The sequence below is a fragment of the Geotrypetes seraphini genome, chromosome 2 (genome assembly GCF_902459505.1).
Source record: "Geotrypetes seraphini chromosome 2, aGeoSer1.1, whole genome shotgun sequence".
In the NCBI taxonomy this organism is placed as follows: Eukaryota; Metazoa; Chordata; class Amphibia; order Gymnophiona; family Dermophiidae; genus Geotrypetes; species Geotrypetes seraphini.
In genome coordinates this window covers 52,936,814-52,956,370 of record NC_047085.1, presented here as the reverse complement: position 1 = coordinate 52,956,370, position 19,557 = coordinate 52,936,814, and the positions used below count along the sequence as shown (strand labels likewise).

General features: G+C 41.8%; 1 protein-coding gene across 1 annotated transcript in view; it reads right to left on the bottom strand.

The window, feature by feature from the left end:
* The window catches only part of CSMD3 (CUB and Sushi multiple domains 3), a 1,852,015-nt gene that overhangs the window by 1,705,962 nt on the left and 126,496 nt on the right, over window positions 1-19,557 (bottom strand). The window lies entirely within an intron of this gene.

Here is a 19,557-nt window from a genome sequence, read left to right as displayed (position 1 = left end):
ATTTAAAACCAATCTAAAAACTTTTCTTTTAAAGCCTCTTTTAATCTCAAAAATAACCCTTTTTATCCATTTTATCCTAATCCCAATCTCTAAAATAACTTTTTTTATCTATTTTACCCCAGTCCTAATGTTTTTCCCTCACCAGACATTCTCTCTCTTTTCACTAGGAAAATAACATTTTGTAACTTTTGCCCTCCCTTGTTTTTCCCTAAAGTATCTTAGTTCGTCTGTAATGTCAGTCTGTTGTTTACCCCCCCTTTTTTAATGTTGTTTACTATATACTTTAATATTGTATACTATACATTTTCATTGTTACTCGCTTAGTATGAAATAAGCGATTTATCAAATTTAAATAAACTTGAAACTTGAATGGAAGGGAGACGGGGAATATCTGATATGTGGCCTTTGAGTCTCATCCGCTACAATAAAACCCTTAGCATGCATGCGCACTTCAATCTCTATGCGGCTGTTATCAATGATCCGTGGCTTCTTGCCCCTGCATGCGCAGTAGGAGTCTGTGGAGGTTTGCGACGCATGTAGCGGTTTCCCCAGCAACGCTCCTGCCCCGAGAGGAAAGATGGCAGTGTCGAATTCAGCATTACTGCTTTTCGATCTCCTCCTCTGTCGCTGACACCTGGCTCACTCGGTCACTCCCACGGAGCTGTGCAGCCACAGGGCATTTGCTAGGCCGGCCCACAGACCAGTGCTGCTGGACAGGGGGGAGTGAAGGGGTGCTGCTGGACAGGGGGAAGGTAAAAGGAAGAGAGAAGGGCTACTGCTGGACAGAGGGAGCAGGGAAGGGCTGCTGCTAGACGAGGGGGGAGGGAGACAGAAAGAAAGACAGACAGACAGGGGGCCAGAGAGAGAGAGAAAGAAAGAAATGCCTGTCTACACATCTATTCTAGCACTCGTTAATGTAACGGGCTAAAACACTAGTTAACATTTAATCCTAGGTATAGATTTCGTAGACATCTTTAAAGAGAAATGTTTTGAGGCAAGATTTGAGTTGTTGGAGTTAGTTTCTTGGCTCAGGGTTAAGGGGAAGGCATTCCACAATGTAGGTGCAACTACTGATTAGATGTGTGTTGCATCGTAGAACAACTGTTGAACAGAAGGGACCGTTAGAAGATGCTATAGTCAAGAACGGAATGATCACAGAGATTTATATGGGATCAACAGTCTGTCTATGATTGAAGGTGTGTGATTAAATTGAACTTTGAAAGGGAGGAAAATAATTTTGAATGTGACTCTGTAGGTAATAGGCAACCAATGGGCTTTTTTCAAGAGTGGAGTAACATGGTCAAAATTCTTTGCATTAAAAATAATTTTTTGCTGCAGTGTTTTGGATAAATTGCAATCTCCTTTTGAGTAACACACTTAAATAAGATAAATGCACTTCAATAAGATAACAAGTATAAAGATAATATAAAAGTGTGTCAATAGGTGGCCACAACACTCAGGACTAAAACAAAAAAATGCTAAATATAATGATATATTAAGTGACCACGCACATTGGTCAATGAACCTCCAAAAAGATCAGCAGCAAACAACAAAAGACCACAACACAGAAATACAGTAATATCAACTGTCTTAAAAATTCTACCATTCTCAAATTTATTAAACATTCCTCCACTTATTTCAAAACCTATGAGACACAAATTGAAACTACATAGACTTGCCATTTTCAGATAATTCATAATACAGTTTAATTTAAGGACAATTTAAGAACCAGTCACAAAATCTTCTCTAACGCATTCCCCTCCCTAAACCTATCAGACTACGTACATTTTCCAAAGTATATACAGTGGTACCTTGGATTACGAGCATAGTCCGTTCCAGGAGCATGCTCGTAATCCAAAATGCTCGTATATCAAAGCAAGTTTCCCCATAGGAAGTAAGGGAAACTTGCTTTGATATGTTCCCACCCCAAACCTTCCCCCCCCCACGAGAACCAGCATTGCTCCCCCCGAAGCCCCCCCCCCGCGAACAGGCACCCTCCCCCCACGATCCGGCACCCCCCCCGCCGCCATCATGCACCCCCCCGCCGCCATCGGGCACCCCCCGCCACCACCTGAGATCTCCCAACCCACCCAAACCCTCTTCTTACTTCCCTCCGCATTGGCATCGCCGGCATCAGCATGTCCTGTGCCCGAAAATCTGCTTCCTTTGCGGGCCTTGAGCATGCGCACATGCTCAAGGCCCGCACAGGAAGCAGATTTTCGGGCACAGGACATGCTGATGCCGGCGATGCCGATGCGGAGGGAAGTAAGAAGAGGGTTCGGGTGTGTTGGGGGATCTCAGGTGGCGGCGGGGGGGGTGCCGGATCGCGGGGGGGAGGGTGCAGGTTCTCGGGGGGGGGGGGGGGGGCGCTCATACAGCAAGGCAAGCTCGGTTTACGAGGCACCAAATTTGCGAATGTTTTGCTCGTCTTGCAAAACACTCGCAAACCGGTGCACTTGTAAACCGAGGTACCAATGTACCTTTAAAGGATATGCAAATAAAAGCAGCCATAAAGTTAAAGGCAAAAGGAAACGAAAGCCAGGCTCCAGCGGTAATTTTTACACCTTCATTTAATGATGCATTCCAGATTTTAAGATATTATCTTGTAGAAAGTTTACTCTAAAGCCAGTTTCTCTATGTAGATCTTAACATTGGATCCATTGAAGCAGGAGATTCGGGTCTGCTTTTGAAGGCTGTTCGTTATTCGCTCCCCTCAAGCGCTGGCGTCTTTTTACTGATGCTGCAATTGTAACAGCCTCTATTCCTGCGTCAAGAGCAACTCCTTTAGAGTCATAAATAACAAAGTGCTGATGTCACTTTCATGCGCTGTGGCCAATGACGCGCTTACTCTGTCAATGCCGGTCACGTGGTAAAAGCTGTTACATAGAGCATTTTGGACCCCAGTTCGTTTACAGAAATTGGATAACTCTAAGTCTAATAGATGCTGGCACTGTCATCTCGAAGCTGGGACATTAGATCATTTACTATTCTATTGTCCATTGATACTTCGCTTTTGGCAATCTATTTGGGGTCAAATGAATAATCTACTGGAAAATCCAGTGGCATTATCATATGATACTGTGTTATTTGGTACATCAATGAGTGCTAAGAGTGAAATATCTTTTAATAATAATAAACTTTTACTCATTATGACAGGGCTTGCCATACAGCATATTATGAAAAACTGGAAAAATTGAGATCGGCTGAATTATAATTTTTGGTGGAATTCTTTATGCCACATCTTTAAAATGGAGCGGGTAATAGCCATACAGCAGGGGCATTTTAAGAAATTTAAGGATGTTTGGGAGCCATTAACAACGTATTGTAAAGAATGAATACTACCTTTTCCCTTTGAACATACACGTCCAAGTTAGGGTGGGGGGATGGGGATACTTGATGTTTTCTTATGTTTAAGGACAATTGTTGGGTATGTGGGAGGGATATTTGTTGTGAATTAGACTTTGATAGAATATTAAGTGATGTTAAAGTGTAAAATGAATTTATCTTGTAGTGCAATTATTGAAAGTTTTAAAAATGAATAAAGAATTTAAAAAAATAGCTGTTTCCACCAGAAGAGGTGTTTTCTTTCTCTGAAGATAAGCAGTGCCTGCATGACTGTGTTTCATGCCACATCATCAAAGGTACTGTCACACAGTGTAGAACTGATGTCAAGGAGATGATCGGAATGTTATAAGTACTTCTGACTTGGTGAGGAATTGATGTTAGGATAGAATCAAAACAGCAGATTTAAAAACAAAAAAACAAACTTCTAACTGAAAAAGCAAAGTAACAACCGTTTAGTTAGCAGAAAATAAGCACTGTAAAATACACTTTACATATCCATTGTATTAGGGAAATTTATGTCCAAATAATCTGCCAGATTCACAGCCTTAGTAAAGTCCTCAGTTATATTATTGATCGAAATTCTTGTCCTTATTGGATAGAAAACCTCAAATTTTGCACCAAGTTGTCTAAGGCGCGGTCTCAGATCTAGTACTTGTCTCCTCCCTTTAGCAGATTTGAACATAAAGTATGGAGCTCCCTTCAAATCTAATTGGAGATTTCATCTTAGCAGCATTCATAATCTCAATGAGCTGATTTATTTTAGTAATTTCACCACAATAGGACGTGGATATCTACTGTTAGATGAAATCTGAGAAGGTACTCGATGAGCCTGAACTATTTCAAAACGCTGTGATAATTGAAGTGCTAGGATTGATGGAATAATGGAAGATAGAAATCTAATCACATCTCTTCCTTCCTTGCCTTCAGGAATACCAAGCAGGCAAAAATTATTCCTTCTCTCCTTATTGTGTAAATCTTCCAGCTCTCTCTCTAAGAAGCTAATTTTTTTTTAGATTTCCTTGTACAGTTTTGATAATAGTTCTTCTAAACTCCCAATCTTTTCCCGGATTCTCCAGCCATGCTGCCATGGCACGTCCTGGTAGCCATATGAGATTTCCAAAGTGACATTCTGACTTAGACATCTACATTCTAAGGTTGGATGACCTTTCTAAAATGCTGCTTATGTCTAGCATTCTCTTCAGTCTAACTCCCAGTTCACCAAGTCAAATAAATTAATAAGATTGAATTATAAAATCTACCTCTAGAAAAGCAACGCTATCTCAGGTTCTACACTCTGCTGGATTCCAGAAACAGCACAATTCTCTGTTTTAGAAGTGTTTCCATTATTTTTCTTACTACAGAAGTCAAATTAACTGGGGGGGATCCTATATTTGATTATTATGTGTTACTGCTATATAGCGATTGGGATTTTCTTCTCACAGAAAATATTAATACTGCCTTCTCAGTATCCCTATTCCTATCATTGCTAGTCCAAGGTAGTCCAGGTAACTGAAGATCCAATCTTAGAACTGAACCCAGGTCCTATACATACATTGTCACAGTGCTAGACCAGTCCCCAGATATTTTATCAATGCAGAGAAGTCTTTCAGTGAATGTAGTTAGCAAATGTGCAAATATTTTTCTCTCCTGTAAATTAAATTCTCAGAAAAGAATGTTTAAGATTCTATTTTTAAAAATAATTTTAAATATCCATCAGTAGATCATACTGATGACTCCAAACTATCTGTAAGCTCTCAAATACAGAGAGAATGAAATAATTTCTAAGAAATAAAAAATCAGGAAACCATTCTGGAGTTTGCTGTCTGTTGGTAATTTTGCCTGACTTGTTTAGAACGTTCCCTGTAACTGGATGAAGTAATGTTTGTTGTTACAGTTAATTTAAGAAAATATGGAAGCGGTGATTGAAATACTAGCTGTTTAATAAGACCGCTTAAATCAGGGGTCTCAAAGTCCCTCCTTGAGAGCCGCAATCCAGTCGGGTTTTCAGGATTTCCCCAATAAATATGCAAGAGATCTATGTGCATGCACTGCTTTCAATGCATATTCATTGGGGAAATCCTGAAAACCCGACTGGATTGCGGCCCTCAAGGAGGGACTTTGAGATCCCTGGCTTAAATTCAGCTTGAGGGCAGGGTATGGGGTAGGTGAAGAAATATGAAAGGATAAAAGCAAGGTGATGATCTGACCGATTCAGGAAAAAAAATTTTTGATTCGATTCAGCCCATTGAATTGATTTTTCGATTCGATTTTCCTGCCCAATTGGGTTTATTTTATAGCCTTTTCACCCCTTATATAGCCTCTTTACCCCCTTTGCCTTCAGCCACACTGGTGCTGTGGTGTAAACAAAATAAACAAACAAAAAAGACTTTTCATCTCTCTGTTAAATCCTAGCTCACATTTGCGGTCTAACACCAGCTCTGGCAGGTTAGACGTTTCAAATCTGACATATTGTAATCATAAAATAGAAAATAAAATTATTTTTTCTACCTTTTGTTGTCTGGTCATTATTCAAATCATGTTGTGGTCCCAGGCTTTGGTTGTCTTCTGATAACTTGCTTGCCAGAGTCTCCTTCTTTCTTCGTGCTAATCAACCATCTTCTATCTCTGGCCTCCCCTTCCATTTCCCTCCCCTCCCCTGGAGTTCTGGCATCTTTCCTTTTTTTGTCTCCATCCACAGATCTACCTTTTTTCAACTACCCTTTCAACCAGCATCTCTCCCTCCTTCCCCACCACCCAGCATCTCTCCCTCCTTCCCCACCATCTCTCCCTTTCTTTTCCCAACTCCCTTCCTATCCAGTATCTCTATCTTCCTCCACACCATTCCTTGTGTCCAATTTCTCTCCCTTTCTGTTCCTTCCCTCCCTAAATCCCATTGTCCACCATCTCTCCCTCTCCTATGTTTAGACCCATTATTTCTTTCACCCCCTCCCTCCCTCGGCATATGCAAATCTCTTTGAACCCCCTCCTCTTCCATCCCTCTGTGTACTTCTACACCAGGGTCCCCCTGAAGGCCTACCCCCACCCCTGAAGTCCTGCCTGTCCCCCCATCCCTGAAGGCCTGTCCCCCCCTTGAAGGCCTGCACTCCCTGCCCAGGTTTCCCCACCATGCCCTGCCCCGTCCGCATTTACCCATTTTCTTATTTACTTTTCCCCTTCTTGCTTCTCTACTTCTACTCTTTAATATTCTCTTTCTTTCCCTTTCTCCCACCAGACATTTTTCTCTGCTCACTCCATCCCCCTCTCCAAATACTCTTTATCATCTTTCCAACTCTATACAGTATTTCTCTTCCTGTCTCCTTTCTCATTCCCATCCTTCGTTCAGTACTTTTTCACTCCTTCATAGCCTATTCCTATTTGCTCTTCACTCCTTGTCTCATCCCCTCAGCTCTCCTCTCAGGCTGATTGAGGCTGCCTACACTTGATCTCTCTCTTTTTTTTTTTTTTTTTTTTAATTGTGCAGCAGTCTGATGGTAGCAGAAGAAATGCTGTGATGCTGTGGGTCCAGTCTCATGGCAAGAGCTGCAGGATCCACACAAAATCCTCCCATCCTCCCCACAAAGCCTGCCTGCCTTCCCCCAAGCTGACCTGCCACCAATTCCACCTCCCGTCTCACCCCCTGCCCACCGCTGCTGCTTGCCGCTGCTCGCCGACTCCATTCAATACCACCCCCCCCCCCCCGCTGCTGCCGCAACTCCAAAAGGGCTAGGCGTGTGCAGCAATTGCACCCGCCGGTCCATAAGCCTTTCCCCGACATCAATTCTGATGGAGAGAAGGTTTATTGGCCAGCAGTGTGCAATCGCTGCACGCGCCTGGCACTTTTGAAGCAGCGGCAGTGAGCGGAATTAAATGAAGCCAGCAGGCGGGCCGCAAGCAGATGGGCTATGGTGCAGGCAAGCACCAACAGCAGCATTGTCTGTCGAGGCAGGGAAGATGTACACAGAACCACCACTGCTGCCTGCAGCCTAACCCGGGCACGATGTGATGTCATCGTAGCAGCACATAGGGCCCCCCTGAACTCCTCGGGCCCACCCTTTAATCTGGCCCTGGATGCGCGGGAGGCTAGGGGGGAAGCTGGACACTAGCACTTTACGACTTACCCTCCCACCCCCGCCCTTTAAAGCAGGAGTAGAAGCTGCCGGCCAACAAGAGGCAGCGCTGCCGCTCCTTCTTTAGGGGGCGAGAGGGGTGGGTCAGTCACCAAATCGGGAGGCCAATTTTTTTTTGTTTTAAATCTATTCGAATCGATTCACCCGAAGTAAATCGGTGAATCGATTCGAATCGGGAATCGGGCAGCACTATTTAGCACACAATTATTTATTTATTTCATTTTCTATTCCGTCCTCTCGAAAGAGCCCAGGACGGGTTACAGGTCAACAAACACAATATACAGTTAACAGGTTAAAATTTGCCATAGTTAGCGTACAAGTTTTTTGCAGGTATAAGTTTTTATCCTAACAACACATACCAATACCAATATCCATAGTTTACAGGTTAAATTAGTTATAGTTACAGTGCAAGATTTTTCAATATAAGTTTTTATCCTAACGTGACACATATTGAGGATTTTGTATAAATATACATTTCAACACTGGATCACTTGCATAATTTGATCATGCATAGTCAATGTAGAATCCAATTATACTCTCAATGATTTCACTTTTTTTTTTAACTGGTAGCATCAATCCTCCTACATTCGGAGAGAGGCGACTCCAGTTCTTCCACCCTCCCCAACATGATTTTAGTTGTGCTCACATTAAGAAGCAAGTCATGAGCAAATATCCAAGGTCTAATAACCTCTAAATAATTTGTTATCTGGCATTGCCAAGCATACCAAGTCCCAGTCACAGGAAAGAAAAACTACATTATCTGAATGCATCCTATATTCCACTCTAAGTTCTTCAAGTACAGCTCCAAAGAAGACAAATACAAGTTGAATAAAAGGGCAGAATATGATGACCCTTGAGGCATACACTTTGGCAATGACATCAAATTGAGATTTTAGCAAAGCCTTTGACAGTGTTTGTTTGTTTATCTTCTGCCCTTATCCAGGGCGAGTTACATACTTACATACAAAATATAAAATTACATATAACATACAGGTCGCATCAGTGACAAACATCACTCTAACCATAAAACAGTCCAGACCATAGAATAAATCAGTAACCAGCACCCTGTACTCAACAGTCTCCACTCCTCCTCAATTAAACAATCTCCGACCCTATAGTTCATCTGACAGAACAGGTGTCCTCTGAGCAATTTCTTGAAATTCTCTATTCTGCTGTTGACAAATAAACTCAGGAAAGTTGTTCCATTCTCTGGGACCAATACAATGGAAAACACTATCACTGGATGACATTAGCCTCAGATCCCTCACAAATGGAATCAGCAGATCAAAATGGTTAGTAGATCGAAGCAATTGAGGCGAAACACATGTCAAGATACTCTGGATCAGGTGTTTGGAAGCTAACTTCTGTAGGCACATGAAAACATTTACCAGTAGCTTATAACGTGTCCTGTCCCTTACAATCAGCCAGTACAAACTTATATAGTACTCCATCACATGCTCATGTCTTCCCAATCTAAACAGAGATACCACAAAATTCTGGGCAACCTGTAGCGCACACAAAGCTGACCCTGGTATTCCCAAGAACACCAGATTACAATAATCAAAAACAGATAATACCATCATCTGCAGCGCTATCCTAAACAGAAAAGCCACCAGATAAGGCCTAAGTCCATTCACTAACTGAAGATGGAAATACCCCTTCTGAACTACTGCTAACACCTTCCCTCTCAGGGTCAGTCCTGAGTCCACAAGCACACCGAGATAATTCACCTTTCGTCTCACCAACACTCTATCCCCCAGTAATTCAACTGCCTCTGGGACATTAGAGCCTAAAGATCTTGCGACACACAACACCTTCATCTTCTAAATGCTTAATTTCAGCCTACTGTGGCCAATCCAGTGTTTTATCTCTATCACTACTGAATGTAGGTGTGACGATGCCCCATCAAAATCCCCATCAATAGGGAAAAAAAATTGGATGTCATTAGTGAACAGTCGGTAGGATACACCGAGATCCAAAAGCAGTCTACACAGCAGTACAAGATACAAATTAAATAAAGCCGCAGATAAAGCTGATCCTTGGGGCACTCCTATCTTAACCACCCTATGACTCGATAGCTTTCCACCCATCAGAATTTCCTGCTGTCTCCCACTCAAAAAAGACTCGAACCAAGCCAATACCGATCCGCAAATCCCACATCTCATCAGTCTTTTCAACAATATTGCATGGTCCACAGTGTCAAATGCTGCCGAGATATCAAGAAAAGCAACCAAGAATTGTTTTCCCTCATCCAAACCCACACAGATGTCTAATAAACAAACTGAGTGTCCTCGGGATGGGTCTCAAAGTGCCAGGCTGGGTCAAGAACTGGTTGAGTGGAAGGCGACAGAGGGTAGTAATCAATGGAAACCGCTCTGAGGAAAGGAATGTTACCAGTAGTGTGCCTCAAGGTTCTATTCTTGGGCCTATTCTTTTTAACATTTTTATAAATGATATTGCTTTAGGGCTGTTGGGTAAGATTTGCCTCTTTGCAGATGATACCAAAATCTACAATAGAGTAGACATCCAGGATGGTGTGAATAAGATGAAAAAAGACCTGCCATGTTTCATATACTTTTTACCCACCTATGAGCAAACCTGGTTGCTCAGCGCTAAACGCTAATGCACCCATTATAGTGTATGGATGCGTTAGCATTTAGCATGTGCTAAATCAATTAGCACATGCTAAATCGGCTACCCCACCTTAGTAAAAGGACCCGTTGGTCTGAGAGCGACAGGTTTGAGTCGAGAATCACTCCTAGGCTGCGGATGTTATCTTTGGCTATGAGGGTGTCATTTCTCCAAGAAAAAGATGGGCAGGGGTATGCTCAGGTGACCTTGTGTATCCAGAGAAGTTTTGTTTTTGACGCGTTGAGCTGTAGTTTATTTGCAGTCATCCAGTTTTTTTATTTCTGTTAGGCAGCAGTGAAGTTTTTTTTTAATTTGTGCATCTCGGTGTTGACGTTGGGGAAGGTAAAGCTGTTTGTCGTCTGCATACAAGTGGATTTTGATTTGGAATTTTTCTATGATGTCGAATACTGGTTTGACATATAGGTTGAAGAGGAGTGGGGATAGTAATGCACCCTGGGGCACTCCATAGCAGAGAGGTTTTGGTTCTGATAAGGAGGGTTCTAGTAGTACTTTCCGAGACCTTTCGTTCAAGAAGTAGGAGAACCATGCCAGTGCAACATCATGGATTCGGATCGAGTGTAGTTTGGATAGGAGGAGTGAGTGATCGATAGCATCGAAGGCTGTGCTCAGATCTAGTAGGACCAGCAGTGCATATTTCCCCTCATCAAGGATTTGCTAGCAGTCCTCTATGATGTCTAGAAGCACCGTTTCTGTGCTGTGGTGCTTCCTGAATCCTGATTGGAAATTGGAGAGGGTGGTGTTAGTTTCCATGAAGTCTCGTAGTTGGATGAGTACTATCTTTTCGAGTATTTTTGAGACAAATGGGAGATTTGAGACTGGTCTATAGCTGCTTAGGGGCTATCTCTAAAGAAGAATACCATATCTCCATCATATCATCTACAGATTGCTCACGCCTACTACTTATGGGGAATTTAGGAAACACCTAAAAACATACCTGTTCCTGAAGTATTTAGGCAACTAACCCATACAATCCTACTCCACAATAAGTGATCTCTAGCGATGTTAATAACTAGCTTCTAACCTTGTTAATTCTAATTAATTTGTAACATCTTTTAGCCATTGTAAACCGCATAGAACTTCACGGTCCTGCGTTATATAAACTGTTATTATTATTATTATCAAATTTTAAAAGAGGCAACCAATTCTCTGATAAAATATTAGGTTCAAAATGTGGGCATACAGTCATCATCCTTGATTTTATATCATTGTCGCCTACATGTCCATCAGCTTCTGTTAAATTTGTTCTGATCTCAAAGGAGTTGCTAAGGGCCTGTTTCACCAAACTGTTTATCCCTGTAGAAAGTGAATGGAGTGTGTGGTGCAGTGGTTAGCACAACAGCCTGGCACCCTGAGCTTGTGGGTTCAAATCCCACACTGCTCCTTGTGACCCTGGGCAAGTCACTTAATCCCCATTGCCCCAGGTACATTAGATAGAGTGGGAGCCCATCGGTAGTTAGGGAAAAATGCTTGAGTACATGAATAATTTGTAATCCGCATAGAATTGTATGATATGCAGAATATAATTATTATTTTTTTTAAAGACAAGCTTCAGTGAAAACAGGCCTAAGTCATTGTTACTGCAGAAAGTACCGGACTAGCACAAAACTGATCTCTTTTGATCTGTAATTCTTCAAGTTTCTAGGACTCAAACATGAGTCAATAGCACCTAATTAAACTAACTAACTAAAGGGGTCTTTTACTAAGGTCCGCTAGCTGATTTAGTGCGTGCTAAATGTTAACGCGCCCATTATATTCTATGGACGCGTTAGCATTTAGTGCATGCTAAATCAGCTAGCATGTCTTAGTAAAAGACCCCATAACTAATTAACTAATATGAGCTAACTGGATAATGCACTTAATAGTACTTAGTGCCTTCAAAATAGGAAGCAGTAAGCACTCCCATATTAATATTTTGGCAGGTCTCATGTACTAATGTAAAAATTAGGCCCTCTTTTATTAAGCCGTGGTAGAGGTTCTACTACAGCCTGGGGCACTAAGTCCCTGATTCTGCAAAGTGCGTCCCAATTGTACGCATCTGTAGGCGTCCTACAGCTGTCTAATCAGCCAATCGGGAGGCACATTTTCTAAAAAAATGCTCCCCAGGCAGGCCGCCTATATTGAAGGTGCCTCCGGGAGCCTAGGGAGGCCCGCAAGCCCACCTAAGCTCACCTAAGGCTAGATGGTAGGCGGCCCTACGCGTCTCCCTAGCAGAGCGGGAGACGTTTACAATGAAGGTGAGTAAAATGCTGGCCTACATGGTAAATAGACACGGCCGCTATACTTTATCGCGGCAAGAGATCTCCCTGCTGCGATTAGTACAGCGGCCGCGGCTACGACCGCCAGTCTCCCCAACACCCCCAACCCCCGACGTTCGTGGCAGGGTGCCCAACCCCTCCTGCTGACAAAACCCTCCCCGAAGATCGCCAGCAGGAGGGTACCCAACCCCTCCTACCGGACCCCCCCAACAAGCCCCCCAAACAAAATGCCCCACCTGCCCTCCCCAGACCCCCCTAATGGCCTCCCCATGCTATAGGAGAGGCCTTAAGTGCTTGGGTCAATCAGGGCCTAGGATCCTGTGGGTTGGGCAAGGGAGGGTCAGGCCCACCTCATTTGGACAGAGGTGGGCCTGCTGGCCGGACAGTGCAAAGACCCGTCCGGCCAACTTGGAGGTAAGCCCGAAGGGGGGTTCCGGGGTGGGGGTTTCATTGGATGGGGGGTCTGGCAGGAGGAGTTGGGCACCCTCCTGCCTGCGATCTTCGGGGAGGCCGTTGGGGGGGGTCTGGGGTAGGTAGTTGGGGCATTGTTTGGGGGAGGTCATTGGGGAGGTATGGCAAGAGGGGTTGGGTACCCTCCTGCCGGTGATCTTCAAGGGGGGTGGGTTCTGTCGGCAGGAGGGGTTGGGGTAAGGAGGGGAGACTGGCAGCCGTAGCCGCGGCCACTATACTAATCGTGGCAGGGAGATCCCTTGCCGCGATTAAGTATAGCGGCCGCGTCTATTCAAACCCGATTCTGTAACTGGCATTTGCAACATGGATGTCGGTTACAGAATCGGGTTTACTTTGGGCGGGTTTTGTTCTGATTCTGTATAGGACGCCCGGGACGGGCCTAAATGCTTCGATACCTCTCTGACACCTATAGGAATTCTATAAGCATCAGTGCTGCGTTGGAGTATTTAATGTGCTAGGCTGTGGTAGAAATCTCAACCATAGCTTAGTAAAAGGAAGGGGGTGGAGGATAAGTTCAAAAATAAAAAATTCCTGTTATGGGCCAATTTGAAATCAGTATAGCATACAAAAAAGTTCTATGTTAAAATGTGTTAAGCCTGTTTCTTAATGCTTTCTGGTAAAAGGGCCCCATTGTCTTCTGCCATTTGAACAGTAATTTTAACATAAAAAGAGCCTTCATTTTTGTTGACATATATAAAACTTCATCTCGGTCCTTTAGCAATGTAAATGCAAAAGGAAACTATGTATTTCATGTTTATAGACATTGGGAAATTTGAGAGTTATCTGCCAAGGTGATCGTTAAATCATTTCTACAAGCAGCAGAAAGAAAACTTCAGCAATTTGTATCATTTTGCAGGAGAGTTTAGTACAAATTACGATTGCTAACTATGAACTTCAGCTTTTATTTAGAGAAAATACCACAGAACACAAGTGTGAAGTGTGAGCAGCTTTGTGGTCTTATACTTCTCGTAAAATTAATAGCATATGATGTAGGAGAAGAGAAAACAAAGGCAAATATTTTGAAATTGTCTTTGTTTGATTCATGCCTGTGCTGTTTATCCAAATAAGGTTATGCTCTTTTCCCTCCAGCAGATGGAGGCAGAGGAAGAACTGCTTACCTTCCCCAAATTAATTAGTGTGCCAGGGAGGCATATCAGTATATTCATACCACATCAGCTTTCCTTTTTCTTTACAGTTCTTTTTAAAAATCCTTTCAATCAGCAGCATACATGTGAATACCGTGGGGCTAGGTGTGCTGCTTGATTATTAATTAACATTTTATTTACACATCTCTGATGGCTTTTAGAACTGTTCTGGAAAGAGTCAAAGAAAAACATGATCAGGTAGCTATAATTTTGTCTTTCTTTACTTTCTTGTCAGACAAGCGCATATGAATGGGGATATGACTAATCATTACTCCTATTTGAGCAGGATAAATTTATGGTGACCCTCAGGCAGGGCCATTCTGAAGGTTGTGTGGGTGATATAATCACACCAGACACAAGAGAGACAGGGGTACAAGAAGCGATCCTCATTTATTGTCTCTCTTGCAGTGACTGTGGCACAATGGGTGATCAAGATACCATGGGGTACTATTCCAGCTTGAGATGCTCCTTGATTCAGGTAGTCTGTAAACAGGTCTGAATATCTAACTTTTAATGCTTAGCAAAGGAATGTAAGGACACCCATTTGACGGCCTTGCATATCTTCTTCAATGGAATAGACCAATCTAGGAAGAAGCAAGAGCCATAGAGGAAGGGGCCATTTAGCCTTTATTTGCCATCATGTTGGGAGCGTGTGGCGCAGTGGTTAAAGCTACAGCCTCAGCACCCTGAGGTTGTGGTTTCAAAACCCACAATGCTCCTTGTGACCCTGGGCAAATCACTTAATCCCCCCATTGCCTCAGGTACATTAGATAGATTGTGAGCCCAACGGGATAGACAGAGAAAAATGCTTCAGTACCTGAATAAAATTCATGTAAATCATTCTGAGCTCACCTGGGAGAATGGTATAGAAAACTGAATGAATAAATAAATAAATAAATGTTAACACAAGTTGCCGAGGGCTCCAGATTAACTCCCTAATCCATGTAGATATCAAAATTCTGAAGACTGTTTTGTCTTTCCTTAGCCAGCACAAGATGTCAGTCTGTATTCCTGAATGTCCCTGTCACCTTCAGATATCATTGAAGGTGTCCACATATCTATATGCAAATTCCTTAAAGGCACCATTTGCATAACTAGTAACCTGTTATATTTTTTCTCCTCTGGTGTAGTACATCACACCAGATAGGCTGTCACTGGCCAATCTTGTACCATATCTTTATAAAATGCAAGTGCCATCACTTGCACCTTAAAAAAATTAAGGAACAAGCCAGTTGATATTCAGACCACAGATCACCGGTGATCTCCCTTGGTCTGCGCCAATACAAAAAATTAAATGCTGGTGCCATATCTGGTGAATGGCATTGAATTTCCGGTCTATTTTTGACCAGCTAAGACATAGTCAACTAAGCCAATATTCAGCAGCTAGATGATTAAGCCTTAATGGCCAAAAATATATCAACCTTTTAGGCAGCTCTATCTGGACACTGAACTTAGCCACTGAATACTGGTGAATACTTACGTGCCACTGAATACTGAAGACCGGCCAATCCGCTAAACTTGATATTCAGCGGGAGATAGCTGACTATCTCCTGATGAATATCACCGGATAGCTGGTTTTAAGCTATTTAGCCGGCTGAAATCTGTTCCTGGCCAGCTAAATAGCACTGAATTTCAAGTCCAATGTCTTCTCTAATCCCTCCTGTAGAAATGCTAAGATCTAGAAAATTATTGCTCTGATGAATGATACTTTTCTTTGTTTTGCACTATGCCTCCGATATCCTAATTTATACCAGCGATGCAGAATTATTTTTTGTGTGTAGCATTTAGTAAAATAGAAATAACTGCTGTAGTGTATCCTTTCTTTGGCTAGTATTTGCCTATCAAGACATACTATTAAAAAGTATAGTACAGGGTTTTCCATTGAGATTGTTTCCTACTGAAGAAGCCTCCTGGCTTGAGGTAAATGTGTTAGCTCCCCTGCTAAAAGTCACATCAAGTTTGCAACCATGAACTCAGATCATGACTATGGTAGATAAGCAAACTACTGATTGTACCAGGCCCTGGTACTAGATCATGGCTAGGTCATTGCTACATCAGCTCAGAAGTCTCCTCTCTACCAGGGCCAAAGACATTGATTAGCCTTGCTTTTATATGGAAGGTAAGTCATTCATTGTTTCAATGTGCTGGAGGGAGGAAGACCTAACACCATTCCCTTGGACTGGTCTGGTAAGAATGAAAAGTAATGTGGATGCTTATGTAATTCCCTTTGGGGTTTACATTTATATTATTTCAAGTTTGAACTTAAATATTGTGCAGGCACAAGCACAACAGATTAGTTAGCATGGAAAGCAATTTCTAGAAAGCAATCCATAGCTTTATTCATAACTTTGGGTAGAAGGTCGAGAAAGACAATGGGACTTATAATTCAGAATGATTATAAGAAAGAGGAAAGATAAAGATGTTCTTAGTGCTGTGGTTGAACCAATATATATATAACAATATGTACTGGAGTTGACTTGTCTCTAAAACTGATATCTGAGAAGAGTCACATGTAGCTACTTAAGATAATAATAAAAAAAATGAACATATTTTACTGCATGTGATGAAAATCTGCTCTTTGTTACAGAGGAAAAATAGCATAATCTGTCAAGAACCAAAAATAACCTGCAGCTAAATAGCTGACATTTAATGTACTGCTTTTATAAAGCAGTATATGATAAATAAATGTCACGAAGACCTCTTTCACATATTCTAAGGTAGATGAGTTTTCTTTTCCTACAAACAGCTAATTGAGACTGTAGGGCCTTAGGCACTTAAATTGATGATAAAATTGATTTAGCATGCATATTGCCAAACTGTATGCTCAAATATGATTTACTGTTATTTGTACTAAAATTTAGCACATACATATATGCAGTATAACCTCCAAGGTGTACACAGAATACTGATATTCATATAAACTGAATAACATAGAACATCTGTTTTTATCTTCAGTGTATACTTTTCTTTCAAATATTGCAGTTCTTCCCACTTTCCTCCTGTTTTATTGTATATTGTTTGTACAGTTTGTCTTACTGAATGTTTTGTTTGTATTGTTTTAATTTGACTCTTGATTGTTTCCCTTATTTTAATGTAAAACGCTTAGAAGTCATGATTGTTGTTTCATCAAAATTTTAATAAACTTGGAAACATTTAAGGGAGTAGGTAAAAAGGTTTGGTTAAATTCAGGCTTTTCACCATATCTTAATTTATCACGGGAGTCAGTAACTTTGTTCACTTTCATCGCTTCATTTGAAAAGGAACCGCTGCAATGAGACGGCATAGGATGAAGCTAAGAGGTGATAGGCTCCGGAGTAATCTGAAGAAATACTTTTTTTATGGAAAGGGTGGTAGCTGCGTGAAACAGTCTCCCGGAAGAGGTGGTGGAAACAGAGACTGTGTCTGAATTCATGAGGGCCTGGGATAGGCGCGTGGGATCTCTCAGAGAGAGAAAAAGATAATAGTTACTGTGGATGGGCAGACTGAATGGGCCATTTGACTTTTATCTGCCATCATGTTTCAATGCTTCCACCTTAGCAGTCATCACCCAAGACAAAAATGTGTCATTTTAGCCAATATGCTGAAATCTGCCCTTTGTATAGCAGTGGGCAAGAAAGCAAATGGGATGCTAGGAATTATTAAGAAAGGAATGGTAAATAAAATAAGAATATTATAACACCTCTGTATCACTCAGTGGTTCGGCCTCACCTTGAGTATTGTATTCAATTCTGCACATTCTATCTTAGAAAAGATATAGCAGAATTAGAAATGATTCAAAGAAGAGTGACAAAAATGACAAAGGGGATGGAACTCCTCTTAGATAGGAAAGGCTAAAGAGGTTATGGCTCTTCAGCTTAGAAATAAATAGCTGAAGGGGAATATGATTGAGAGCTACAAATTCCTGAGTTATAAAAGTTAATTGCTCTTTCAAAAACTCAATATAATTGCATGTAAATACCTTTAAAACAAATAGGAGGATATATTTTTTCACTTAATGAATAATTAGGTTCTGGAACTCGTTGCCTGAGGATGTGGTAACAGTGGTCAGCATAGCTTGATTTTAAAAAAAAGGTTTATAAGAAGTTCCTAGAGGAAAAGTCCATAGTCTGCTATTGAGACAGATATGGGGGAAGCCATTGCTTGCACTGATATTGGTAACATGGAATGTCACTACTATTTGCGTTTCTGTCAAGTACTTATGACCTGGATGGCCACTGTGGAAACAGCATACCGAGTTAGATGGGCCACTGGTCTGAAAATATATGTCTATTCTTATGTTCTTAGAATATTTGGCAGGTCTGTTTTGTTAGCTATACACCGTCATTCCCTGTTTTTGTTTGTAGAGCATCTCAAACTCTCTTAAGCATATGGATGAACTCCACTGGGGATATGTGCCAAGGGGGGGGGGGGGGGGAGTGAATTATCAGCTTGTTTTCAGATTTTTACCTTCTTTCCTGAATTTCAGAGGCATTATGTCTATTCATTTCACAATTTTCTGTCAACAATTTTCTGTTCAACAAATCTTTGGAGATGGGAGTGGTTCTTGGTGATTGGAAAAAAGCAGATGTGGTCCCTATTCAAAAAGTAGTCACAGAGATGAAGTGGGAAACCACAGGCCAGTAAGCCTCACATCAGTTATTGGAAAAATAATGGAAGTGCTGCTGAAAGAAAGGATAGTGACATTCCTAGAATCTAATGGGTTACAGGATCTGAGGCAACATGGTTTTACTAAAGGGAAATCATGCCAAACTAATCAGATTGAATTTTTTGATTGGGTGACCAGAGAATTGGATCATGGGCATATCTAGATGTAATTTACTTAGATTTCAGCAAAGCCTTTGACACAGTTCCTCATAAGCGGTTCTTGAACAAACTTGACGGGCTGAAGTTAGGACCCAAATTGGTGAACTGGATTAGAAACTGGTTGACGGACAGATGCCAGAGGGTGTTCATTAATGGAATTCGCTCAGAGGAAGGAAAGGTGAGTAGTGGAGTCCCTCAAGGATCAGTGCTGGGGCCAATCCTGTTCAATATGTTTGTGAGCGACATTGCCTAAGGTTTAGAAGGAAAGGTTTGTCTTTTTGTGGATGATACAAAGATTTGTAACAGAGTAGACACCAAGGAGGGAGTGGGAAACATGAAAAAGGATCTGCAAAAGTTAGAGGAATGGTCTAATATCTGGCAACTAAAATTTAATGCAAGGAAAGTTTAGAGTAATGCATTTGGGGATTAGAAATTGGAAGGAGCCATATCTGCTGGAAGGTGACAGGCTGATATGCAAGGATGGGAGAGGGACGTTGGGATGCCAGAGGGTGTTCATTAATGGAATTCGCTCAGAGGAAGGAAAGGTGAGTAGTGGAGTCCCTCAAGGATCAGTGCTGGGGCCAATCCTGTTCAATATGTTTGTGAGCGACATTGCCTAAGGTTTAGAAGGAAAGGTTTGTCTTTTTTGTGGATGATACAAAGATTTGTAACAGAGTAGACACCAAGGAGGGAGTGGGAAACATGAAAAAGGATCTGCAAAAGTTAGAGGAACGGTCTAATATCTGGCAACTAAAATTT